Source organism: Diadema antillarum, unplaced genomic scaffold (assembly GCF_040938485.1).
Source record: "Diadema antillarum isolate AM-2024a unplaced genomic scaffold, OU_Dant_1.0 seq00000778_RagTag, whole genome shotgun sequence".
Taxonomy (NCBI): domain Eukaryota; kingdom Metazoa; phylum Echinodermata; class Echinoidea; order Diadematoida; family Diadematidae; genus Diadema; species Diadema antillarum.
This window is the reverse complement of record NW_027271666.1, coordinates 747,393-760,727: the sequence shown is the minus strand read 5'-3', so window position 1 is coordinate 760,727 and position 13,335 is coordinate 747,393.

The following is a 13,335-nucleotide window of genomic DNA, read 5'->3' as shown; positions in this document are numbered from 1 at the left end:
TCACTCTCGTAGATATCTTGTAGGCGGCACAGGCGAGTGGGGCATGAACTTTGAAGATTTTGTAGAGAGTGAGTGTGAGTGTGGGAGGAGGACGGGAAGAGAGGGTGAAGGAGGGGAGGAGGAAGTGGAGGAGGAGGAGGAGGAGGAGGGGAGGAGAGGGTAGAAGGAGGAAGAGGGGGAGGGGAGAAGGAAGAGGAGGAGGAGGAGAGGAAGAGGAGGAGGAGAAGGAGGAAGAGGTGGAGGGCACAAGAGGACGAGGGAAGGAGAGGTATATGGGAGGAGGGGGAGCAAGAGTGGGAAGAGGAGGAGGAGGGAGAAGAGAAGGAGGAGGAGGAGGAGGAAGAGAAGGAGGTGAGGGAGAAGGATGAGGGGGGGGGGGAGAAGAGTGTGGAGGAAACTTGCATGAAACATTCCTATCTACTCTGTCAATGCTCTATACTTTTAAGCTTACACGAAATTTCAGTTTTATTTATGCCTATTCTAAACCTAAATAGCTCTATAATCCAGAGTTAAACAGGCCGACAGCTTTTGATTTTATTCACCATAGATTCAACACAGTTCATGGACGTATACACATTAGACTTTTCCATCGTATGCTAAACGGTAAGCGTGTGCTTGCACACATAGCTTTAGATTCTACAATCATCACTGCATCTTAACGACCCATATAAAGTCGAACTTTGAACGAACGTTCGAACTGTGATTGTCCACTTTCTAGCGTTCTCATCTTTTCTGAAGTGTATTTGGGTTTGATTTTTAGTATGTATCATAGTGGGACAAAATTACAGTAAATGAGTGGAAGATTCGACGTCTGGCGAACAAATTTAATCAAATTTACAATCACGAATCACTTTTCGTCGACTTCACCATCCTTTCATCATATTTACGGTGACTTTTTACATCATTATGTTCAACTTCGTATTCATGGCTTAACCATTTCCCTGAAATACCAACACCCTTATGACATTCACGCAAACCGAAAGACGTGACAAGAGTTCGGTATTGCTAGAAGTTTAAAAATGTTAAGAGTCTTGTATATGATTATCTAAGAGTCAAATGCAAAATGATTAGTATTCATAGCCATCTAAGTAGGCGATTCTGACAGTGTGCGATAACATGTAATTTTTTACTATGATTTTGGAGGCAAGAGAAAACGATTCTTTAAGGTTAATCTTCCAAAACACGCACGCACACATCAGAAATGTCAAATGGCTTGCTTAATATCACAGTCAAAATCCTCAAGACAAAGGAAATGATTAGCATTCATAGCTAACAAGTAACAAAGTGGGCAACTCCGACAGTGTGCGAAGACGTGACATACATGTATTTACAAGGAAGATGGAAGCAAACGAAAAGAATTGGGATCTTGATCAGTAAAACAACTTCTTTATGGTCGGTCTTCTAAAATAATAGAAATACCAAGAGACTTGTTTATATCTTACAGTTAAAGGCAGAATGATTAGTATTCATGACTGACATATCATGCGATTTCGACAGTGTGCGAAAGCATGACAATTTTTACAACGAGCATGGAGCCAAAAGAAATAGTGTAAACCCTAGCTAGTGAAACGAACTGATCATTTATCATGTTTAAAGGGATGATTTAGGTTTGGTTGAGTTGAGGCTTCTGGCTCCCAGCTTTTTTGTGTGTGTGATAATGAGAAACCTCTTGTGTGATAATATTACGAAAGAAGTTTCTTACTATCTCACAGAAAAGTTATAAAAGGGCACACAATTAAAATGTAAGATAAATTCCAAGTCTATTTGATGACAATTGGTTTTGAAATGGCCGAGATATTAAAAAACAAAGAGGAACTAATAAAAGATGGGCCTCACCTTTAATAGGACCACTCTGTTTTTCTTTGTTTTTGTATCTCAGCCATTTCATGAACGATTTAATAAACTTTGAATTCCTCTTGATATGAATAAATATTATGCTCTGTAATATTTCATAAGTGGTTTCTAATTAAAGAAGAAAAAAAAAACTGAATCCCCCATCTCAACCAGAACCAAACCACCCCTTTAAGGTCTAAAAATGGAGGATGGAGGTATTCATCCCTTCACATCTCATTGTCATGCCAGACTGCACTCTCCATCTCCTTTCCTTCTCCTTCAGCCCGATGATGACTGCGATCAGTCAGCAGAGCTGCGCAAGAAAACATGCACGGTCCACAAACGATCGTGGGCGTTCCATGATAACATGGCGCGCTGAGGTTCCCCGGATCACTGTCCTATTTTTCGAGGGGTAATATTACTTTATTCTCGTTCGTACAAAGAATAATACATGAAGAACATGAGATGTGCAGACCTTCGTCTTCGCGGTCTCTATTATCATGTCAAAAATTCGCTGTCAGGACCACCGAAGGGTTAGGGATGGTCTCTGCCTGTCATCTTGGGCGGAATTCCATTTGCGATTAATAGTCCATGACCCAAAAGTCGGTGAAGTGCGAAACCGTGTAATGGCATCGTTTGTTTTCTAGCCGCGGCAAACCGCCCTCGAGTCCCTCCAGTTTGTATAATTTTCTCTTATCCCTACCCCCCCCCCCTCAATGCCCTGATTCACGTCTGTCCGTCTGTCTTACCGTCTTGATCTATCAGTCTACGTGTCTGTTTGTTTGTCGCATTAATCTTCCGATACTATTTTGCACTATATGCTAATCATTTTTATGCTAATGACTACATGTACATGTATATACCGATTATGCTAATAATTTTGGGTAATACCATCTCGTCTTCTCGCACTCTAGTCTATTGTCTCTCTCTCTTTCAGTAATATATGAATATATATATATATCTATATATATATATGTATATATATATATATATATATATATATGATATATAGACTGATAGATATAGATATATATGTTCACATCAGTGGCAATTAAGGAAACTCCGTGAAAGACGTGAAAATCATCTTAGATCCCGAGCAGAAAGTTTTTGCTGTTATAATAGATAATAATAATAGGCAGACAGAGAGAGAGAGAGAGAGAGAGAGAGAGAGAGCTAACGGGGATATTTTGTATCATATATACCTTTTTTGTCTACCGTTATTTTCTATGATGAAACCACTCATCGCTTTATTATTGTCCAAATCTTATCGTCAATTCTTGTATTGCTGCGTACATAATGTACCCGTATAATATACATGTTGATCTACTTTCTCTCTGCGTACCTTTGTGTCTCCTGGATACGGCTATGCCAGCTACCCATTGATGATAGCAAACCGTTCTGATAAAGTTTTCTTTACATCTGTTATACCAATTCGCATCCATTAACAACCACTAACGTTTGACTGTGATGTCTGTTTGCCAGTATGTATGTTTGTCTCTTCCTCCCACCACTCCTCTCTCTCTCTCTCTCTCTCTCTCTCTCTTTGCCAATAATTAATCATCCCTATAATCGAACAGTATTATGACCACTGTCAATGTTATGACTCAGAATAGATTGTCAACATTTTAAAGATCCTGTTTACCATTGGGAGCAGTGATTTTAAAACAAATGTTCGAGTTATCACATTTGATGCATAATATGTGTAGGTCAGTTGGATCACAAAACATCTTGCCGTATAAAAATTGTAATAAAGCCTAAAATATAAGGAGATATACACTATTTTTCTCACTTAACCATAACTGTAGACAGTTTAGTCTATATACAAAAGTTCACATTTTGTATATTTAACAATACTTAACATTAATCTTAATGATTAACTTTTATATATACACTGGTTGTTTCTTTCCCTAACTCACATTTTAGAACTATTTTGAATCACTAATGCTGGGTTTTTGTTTCATCTGCAAATGGTAAATAATGCCTTTAATAGACGGGGTTTGTGTGATCTATTCAATAGTCAGAGTCGCGCGGACCACGTATATACAAGTCACAATAACGATCTTGAAATAGAGAAGTCTCTATAGTGTATATAATTATGTTCTTACGCATTGATCCAATATAGCTTGAGTCATGCACTCTATACGTTTGCAAGTTGATACAATTTCTTCAATATCAATCTTTTTTTTGTAATGAATGTAATGTCTGTTTATATTTGTTGATCTGCACATTACTCATTTCAATTGCTATCATAATGCAGGGAGATATTATTGAAACAATATTATCGAAAAGTATTTTTCAAATAACTTCAATGATGGAGTAAAACGAGATGATAATGGAGAAAAAGGAGGAAAAGGCGGTTGAGGGGAAGGAGAAGGGGGAGGGAAGGATGAGGATGAGAAGAAGAAGAAGAGGAAAGGAAGGATGAGGATTATATAGGAGCAGAAGAAGGAGGAGAACGAGGGAAGTACAAGATCTTTACCATGAATAGACAGGAAGTTATAATAAAATGCGTTATCCGATAAAAAAAAAATGACAGGTATGTATGCTGTTTTGATCAGTAACAGTGATTGTTTGTTGAAGGACATTACACTTTCTCATCTTAGCTTGGTATAGACAAGCTTTCACCAAATTGTATTCATGAGTAAACATACAGAGAGAAAAAAAAAATCGGCTGGAGAATAGATAATACCGAATTATAAATTTTGTAATTCCATACCACGGTCTTAGGATCCTACGCAGAGGCATATAGAGTTTCTTCTTTCCTTCGCTTTTCTTACCTTGTCATTAGGGGAGTACTCAAAAATCAATCGGCAGGGATGTGGCGGAGGATAATAGGATTCCTGATGGAATAAAAGCGGATATTCTTCGCTCGACCTTCACGGTGCATCCCAGGCGGGATGAGCACCAATTACACGGGACACTAGCAGCCCGGCATGCTCTTTCGGACGCCGCCTGCGCCATGGATACGGCCTGTCTTTAAATGTTGCCGACAAAACATTTGAGATTGGACACTGTGCTCCCCCTCCCAGCCCCCCCCCCCCCCCCCGCCACCCTCCTGTCCGAGAAAATAAACAGAAAAGATTCGAAAAGATCTTTTATTAAAATGCCTCCAATGCTCCGTTTTAAAGACGATCAAGTGATGCCTTATCCCAATTAACATATTTGATTGACATCAACGGGGATGGGGGAAATTGAAATCATTCTTCACGAGCTTTTGATGACGTAGGAGCGAGGGTTTTATGTCGAATTACGGTGTCATTAATCTAGCAAAAAAAAATCATTCTCATAGTTGCTGCGTAGGGACTAACGAGCATTTTAGTCCACGTGAGCTAAACAAGAGAAAGGATGCAGCGAAAAACTCGAGAAAGTAGATGCAAAGGTTTTCGATTTTTTTTTTCAGCTCGTTGAGCAGTTTGGTCACGTTGGCTCCAATGTGCTTGTCGGGCTGATAAAGACTGGATGAAAAGGTCACATTGTTCACGCGATGATCTTAAGGGACAAGTCCAACATCATAATCATGTGGATTGAGTGAATGCAGCAATATTAGTATAACACATCAGTGAGAGTTTGAGGGAAAATCGGACAATCCGTTCAAAAGTTATGAATTGTTTAAGTTTCTGCTCAGTCACTGCTGGATGAGAACACTTTACTATAGCTTGTGATGTCACATTCGTAGAATGATATAAAAAAGATATAACAAAAATTCAACATGTTTTTACTTTTCTCGAATTATAATTATAAAAAAAAGACTTGACTTGCCTCTTGGCAGGGGCAGGGGGAATAGTATTCCCCTTTGACATACGTCAGTGACAAGTCGAGGTAATGTGCACTTTTTTTTCAAAAAAAAAAGAGAAAGAAGTGAAATTCTCTTTATATTTTCCTCATATCGTATTACGCATGTGACATCATACACTGTAGTAGTCTTTTCAAAAAGAAAAAAAAAGACAAGATGAATTCAAGCTGAAGTTTCAAGTTTATCTATTTTTTCTCCATCTCAACATAATCAATATCATACATGCAAAATGTGAATCTATAACATGTATAACTTATATGGATTAGAACTTCGCTAAACATGCTTTGATTCTGATAGTATGGATGCTGGAGAGTATTGATACGCAGGAAGGAGCAAAAACAGTGTGAAAGTGTTATTGTCAAAAATAAAAAAGGAGATTTTCCGTGCCAAAGCCTTTTTTTTAAACGATATATTGCATTCTGATAGAATGAAACAAATTGAAGATGCCTTCAGGTAAAAAAAAAAAACTGTATTTCTTTTTATGAACAAAAAAGAAAAAAAAAACATTGAGACAGAAACTCATATTGATTTTAATGGGAGAGAAAAAAAACACTTCATTTTCGTAAACTGAAATTACTCTTGCTCTTAAGAGGTTCGCATGATTTGGTCTTGCATAGACCAAAAGCCTTCAGCAGTTGTTCGTTTTTATCATTCTATTTCAGGCATATATTATCTTGTTGCCATGGGATATGACTGTAAAAAAAAATGTTATTGATGTTTCTTCTTGTTGACCAGAGAAGTTGACTACCAAGAGTTGCGGATCTGTACAAATGAAAGTGTAAGTCGAGACCAAATTATTCAAAAATTGCGTTAAATCATCATTTTGATACGACCAGAAAACCCTTGTGGAATGTCGTGTTTTTGATACTGCAGGTAAGTAGATATCTGTCGCATTATTCAAGTTGAATTTTCCGTCGGGACAACTGGAATATCGCACGAGGAGAAACGCTGAACTTTTGACGGCACTTTTTCAAGGATACTTTCTGTTAGGAAGACAATAATTGATAAAAAGTGATTTCCAAGTTTGTAATCATCATCATACTGATGAGTCCAGTTCACTTTTTTCTTCTCTGAAGTTCAGCTTACAACAACAACAGCAGCAGCAAATTGTCTTCTGCCATCAGTAAAACTTGGTCATCCCACGAGACCAACACCCACGAGTCATATACGGCCCACGAGTTCGACATTTGACAAAAAAAAAAGGTCCATGAGTCATACCGCCCACGAGTCATACAACCCATGAGCCCGACACTAAATAACATAGGGAAATAAGGCCCATTCGTTCGACGCTACATCACGGGGTGTTATGCATGTATCGAACTCTTTGGCCTTTGTTGTTCAGTGCCGAATTCGTGGATCTCTTTTGCCTATTAGTGTCGATCTCGTGGGCCTTGTTTGCCCAGGTATGACTCGTGAGCTGTATGACTCGTGGGTGTGGAACTCGTGACGTGCACCAGTCAAACCACTCTCGGGATGTTTAGATACCAATAGCAATTATGGTTGTTGCTTTGATGCTTGGATATCTGGATGGTTCGGAAGGAATCGAGAATACCTCCTATCAAAGGTAGACGAATATGAGGTCCACGTTATGTTAATTAAACACGGTACACCTAGATCAAGACGGTGAGACTCAAAACCTTTCTGCCTCGATCCTCGGATCATAATACCCGGTGTGGAGACTTGTAGTTCGGCATACCAATACATATAGCACAAGCTTGAAAGCTTTAATTCCCATTTTGAAACCTTCGCCTTTCTAAATGGAGTAATCTGTAGCTGAAGGTACTACCGATTTCCCCCGTGGCTCTGGCGATTGAATTTGTAGCCCACTCCCCACCCCACCCCCTCCCCCTTCCTTTTACCTTTCTGTTCTTCGCAATCGGATTTCAGCTTTACGGACCATTTAGTTCTCAAGCTTCTCGGCTTAATACACGTGGCCGGGTTGATAAAAGACCCACTATTAAATTACAGCAACCGAAATCCTTAAAGAGTACACGGATGCTCTTAATGTTACAGTGTATATCTAATTCAACGTACATTTCGATTTTGTGTTTATTTATCCTTTCATTTTATCATGATCCGAATGCATATACATATGCATACTCTATTAATATTTGATTATATATATATATATATATATATATATATATATATATATATATATTTATATTAATTATATATATATATATAATCGGGATATATCTTGGAACTTTCCACGTGTTGGACTTCGAATGTTGTAATAAGAAGAAAGAGTCTCAAATACGCCATGGATCCAACGAGAAGTTTTTTTTTTTTTTTAATTACAAAATTTTCAGCCTGCCTCAGTCCTTCGTCAGTGTAGTGTATACTACATATATCTTAGTATACACTTACACTGACGAAGGCCTGAGGCAGGCCGAAAATTTTGCAATAAAAAAAAAAAAAACTTCTCGTTGGGTCCAGGGCGTATTTGAGACTCTTTCTTCTGATATACATATATATATATATATATATATATATATATATATATACAATTTTTTTCACTCTATAGATTACTTTCTTATGGCTGCTGCGATATATTTCAATAAATAAGAAAGGGGGAAAATCTTTTAAAAAAAGAGGGTATCAAGACAGCACCCCATCCTGAAAATGCAAAACCGATTTAACATAGCTTCTGACTTTCATCTCGGTTGACCTAGATGAATGGCCTTTTGCGTATTTGATTCAACTATAGCTATCAGTATCATCAGGGAGGTGAGACGAATCATCTCTCCCTGATATTATCAATCATTTCATTGTTCGTGCTGCAACAGCGTTGGCGGTTAAACGCTATCCCGTCATTGCTGTAAAATGTCGGTAATAGGCCTACCTTTTTAGGCCAAGGATTTGCTTTTGTAAAGTAATCTCTGAGACTCTTGGACATATTTCAATTCCGACATTTTTGATTTGCCTGTCTTACCTCCTTTTTGTCGCTTGAGTCGTCGGAAATGCCATGCATGAGAAAACGTTTGTTGTTATGTTCCCTCCTTTTTTGAGCGATATACAGATAAGTAGGTCTTTCCCAATTATATAAATCTGATCATTACCTCTCCATGGCTCGGGATTAGGTGCAATTTTCGGTTTATGCCTGGGAGTGGTGGATTTCTTTCGTTATCATCCTTTTAAAAAACACTTATAAATCTCCCCCTTTTCACAGTGTCGGACAGACGCCATTAGAGGACAGTGTATGAATGCCGGGGATTACTGTTTGATCAAACAAGAGTCATTACGCCAGTCGGACGAGTGAGGTTGATTGGTTTACAAGATTCAATTATGTCATTTCGAGGATTAGTGTTCAAACTTCCGCATCTTTTTCTCCTTGTATTCTTTATTGGAAGGGTCGGCAAGGTTAAGCCACATAAATCCTATTAAGCTTATACGTCTACAAACAACAGGCAAACAACAAACAAACAATAAACTAACACGCACAAGCAATATATATATATATATATATATATATATATATATATATATATATATATATATATATATATATATATATATTACCCATACATTGTATATAATATGTATAAATCACGCAATCTGTCCAGACAGGTATTTTGATTGTTTACTTTTCGTTGTTATTTCTCCCGATATTCTCCGAGCTAAGGACAAACCATAAATGGCGAATCGGATAGTCAGTCACGAAAAGTTTCAAGACATGAAAAAGACAATTTTTAGTCTATTTATTTGATTAGTAAATCCTTTCATTTTGCTGGCACTTCATACTCGCCTTATGAAAAACTAGAATACTTGCACTGTCAACATGGTACGCCAACAGCATTAAAAGAGCGGAGGTTGACACTGAAATATTGAAAAGAAAAAAACAACACAAATTGTCATTTAGTCTATACAGCCAGTGATCAATGATTACACGTTGTATACTTTTTTAACCCAATTTTGTTGTTGTTGTTGTTGTTGTTGTTGTACATCGACAACATAGATTTTCGATTGATCAGCAGAAAAGAAACAGAACTATATCCCAAAATGGGATTTGAATTACGAAAGCAAAACAACAACAACATTTACATCAAATCTTAACACTCCTCAGAGTTTATTTAAGAGTTAAAAAATGCAAATGTATTTAAGAGGGGTTCTGTTAAGCAAAATAATTGTGCAAAGTTTGGTAAAAACTGGTAAAATGCTATTAAGGGTGTTATCCTTTCGTAGAAATGAAGGTGAATAAAAATGCTCGGAAGGCAATCTGATCAGATTAAATACAAACTAAATTATTATCCTGAAATCTAGCAGGAACACATATTTCGGTTGCTGATTGGTTGCATCAAACATCAGAACTTCTTACAATACAATACACCACATGAATGCAAGGGGAAAGAATATTTACAAAAGAAAAACAAATCAAGTAAAGGGGAAAAAGGTATACATCAGTATCTTTTTAGTATTCTTGTGGATTTCAAGTGTCCATTTCAAGTGTTATTCCCTGCATGGTGCCCACGCACGTGCCATGTCTTCCGCGTGTTGATACTTTCGACGTAATTACGGGATGACGAGGATGCGTGGTATATTGTCACGTACGCTCCTACCTTGAAGAGCGAACCTTGTAGACAGTCTTTTGTCGCTAATGACTATAATCACCATTTTCTTCTATATTCGATGAAAATAATTTCGACCTCTCTGCCATATATTAGCAATGAAATCATGGACAGCTTCTTCATTTTTTTTTCCAGTCCTGTAAATTATGATATTGCAGCGCGTGTTTCCACTCATAGTCCAGTGTTCATCGCCATCAGATTATTTTTTACTACAAAATTCAGTGTGAATTCAGGTATTATCAATGTGGTGTCTAATATCGAATTTATTGGTGTGTTTTATTTTTCGTTTTCGTCAGTTTTGATGGAAATAGATATCAGTCAACTAATGGACTACAATGCATAGATTGCAGATTCCCAATCATTGCTTTTGTGATAACTGCTACATCTTCTTTTGCTCAATAAGGTTTTATGGTTCACATAGACTTTTACAAATGCTGCTCTGTTGCAATCGGCTCTGCGAAAGTTAGCAGGCCCTACTGATTGTCTTCATAACGAGTGGCGGGAATTCACAACTTTTTGCGCTCGTTTGATACGCTGGAAGATAAGGGAGTGTGTTGCGCTCTAACGCTGGAGTTCCCTTGTCCTGGACCAGTCAGATTAACACCACTTAGTACCTTCTGCATCTCACCATGTCGTCTGGTAGACACACGCAGTCACATGGCGTTAGCATTACATGGGTGTATGCAAGGGGGGGGGGGGGGGGGGGGGGTCGGGAGGGTCGTACGACCCCCCCCCCCCCCAAATTTTCAAAAGGTCCACTTTTTGTAAAAGACACTTTTGTTTTTGGAGGGCTTTTTACCCTATATACAAGAGGGAAAAAAGTGACCAGGTGGTGTTCCAGCAAATTGTCAAAAACCTCGTAAATTTCGTAACTTAGTTTTGATATAATATGCCATACCTTATTTCTAAGCCGCACTGCCATGCCGAAAAAGTCACTTCTGTATGCACCAAATGGCCCCATTTTAAGATATAAAATTCAAAAACTCCCTACCATGCGAGGGGGGACACCCCCTCCCACACCCTCCGCCCGCTCGGTCGCTCCGCTCCCTCGCAAAGGTAAAGGTCCAAAAATTTTGATTACGACCCCCCAGAAAAATTCCTGGATACACCCCTGCATTAGAATACATTTTTTCCTTCTATTCTTTCACACCAGGGCACTTCCTTTTCCCGCCAAATCAACATCTGCACGACAGCTGCCGTCTGATAGTTGAAACACCAGATAATCCAACTAGACACAGTGTATTACTGTGCTAACGTAACCTCGTTATCACTGCACAGAGGCAGTGGATAATGGGATCCGGTCCGGAGGCCTCACTCGTATCTCAAATCCATTTCCGTCAAGATTATGGTATCATCATCTGTTTAAGGGATTTACAGAGTTCTTCTATACAGAGCATGCAGTTAAAAATAAAAAGATGCATCAATAAACAAATAAACAAACAACACACTTTGATACATAAATACACATAATAACTAACCATTAATGATAACTTTTTCCTCTCCCCCGAAATAAGTGAGTTCTTTCCAAAAGAATATAGTAACTATTAAAACCACCATTATGAAACCAAAGGTTGCAATGCTATTGCTCCAGGAAGTACATAACACACACACACACACACACACACACACACACACACACACACACACACACACACACACACACACACACACACACACAGATTCATTGTAATAATCATGGAAACATTATACTCACTCATTATTCCCTGTTTCCGTGTTTCAGCAACAGTTACTCCAGTGGCCGGAAGTTCGCGGCTGAATTGATTTTGTACTTGTACACGTAATTGCCAACTTTATTTTTTAAAGCAATAATGATGATGACCTTGTGTACCTAAGGCTTGTGTAGGCGCCTTACTATTTTAGCACCGATTTGCCATATTTACCTTGGAGTCTGTTACGTTGTTTTTTGTTTTTTCTACCACTGATTTGGTAGTATGCATAAATTATGACTAGCTTGTTTGACTTTAGCGACAACTCTAAACCCTGATCCAGGAAGGCTCTGTGGATATGTTAAAAAACGGAAATGAAAAGAAATATATATATATACCTACATTGTACTTTTATCTACTTCTTTTACAAGTCAATGTAGTGATATGTACTGATTGATTAAATCATGTACTGCAGTAAAAACTAATGCCTGCTTACATCTAATGCTAAAGACTAATTTTACGCTTTTTACCAAGGGATTTACCAGCTTATACAAGAAACATTGATCTACTGCATGCCTTGAGATGTGATATTCACTTACTTGGAGACACTGAGCAGCAGCGCGGGGGAATATTGTTTTTGACACGTCAGTTGAAATTTATTTCCTTAATTTTTTTCGAGATCAGATTTTCATAACACTAAAATAAAAATGAAAACAAACATAGTAAGCTATCAGATTTACTGAGGTGTGTATGCATGGTGTCTGAGTAAATGATAAATATCATAATGGTATTACGCTTTTATCTTCTATCTTTTTGTCTGTATCTCTTGTTCAAACTCCACGTACTGTTCAACTCGAGCAGATCCCAGTTTCACTAGTGATTTCAATTTTGATAGATGACTTAATGAATGATGAAGGCATAAATTCAAGTAATAAATATTGTCAATATAGACAGGCATATTCGCAAAAGAAAATAAGGAAATCATTTTCGTATAGATAACTTACATTTTGCAAAATACAGCACAAATCCATAAATGGGTGAAAAGTAAAACTTGCAAACAGGTAATGCTTTTCATTACGACAATGTATTTAATCCCCATAATCTTATCCCAGTGGTATATAGGTTTTTGTTTATTTGTTTGTTTTTGTCTTGGTTTTTCGTTTCTCTTTTTGTTTTTGTTCTTTGCCTCCTAGACGTCTCTGTCAGTCTGTGCTCTGCGTTCAGTCAAGCGCGCCCCCTATAGTTGGACGAATTTGCAAGTCCGACTCCACTCCACGGTATTTTCACCGTTGAAACAAGAGCTACCAATTAGGCGGCTGGACACGTATTCTGGTTCATAAATATTGTGATACCGCAGCCCTCTAAACAATGCCAAAGCAATATGTATCGCTACTTAAAACATGAAGATGTCACATGATGTATTACTGTCACGTCTCATCCCCATTTGGACGTGTGTGGCTGAACTGTCGGGTTT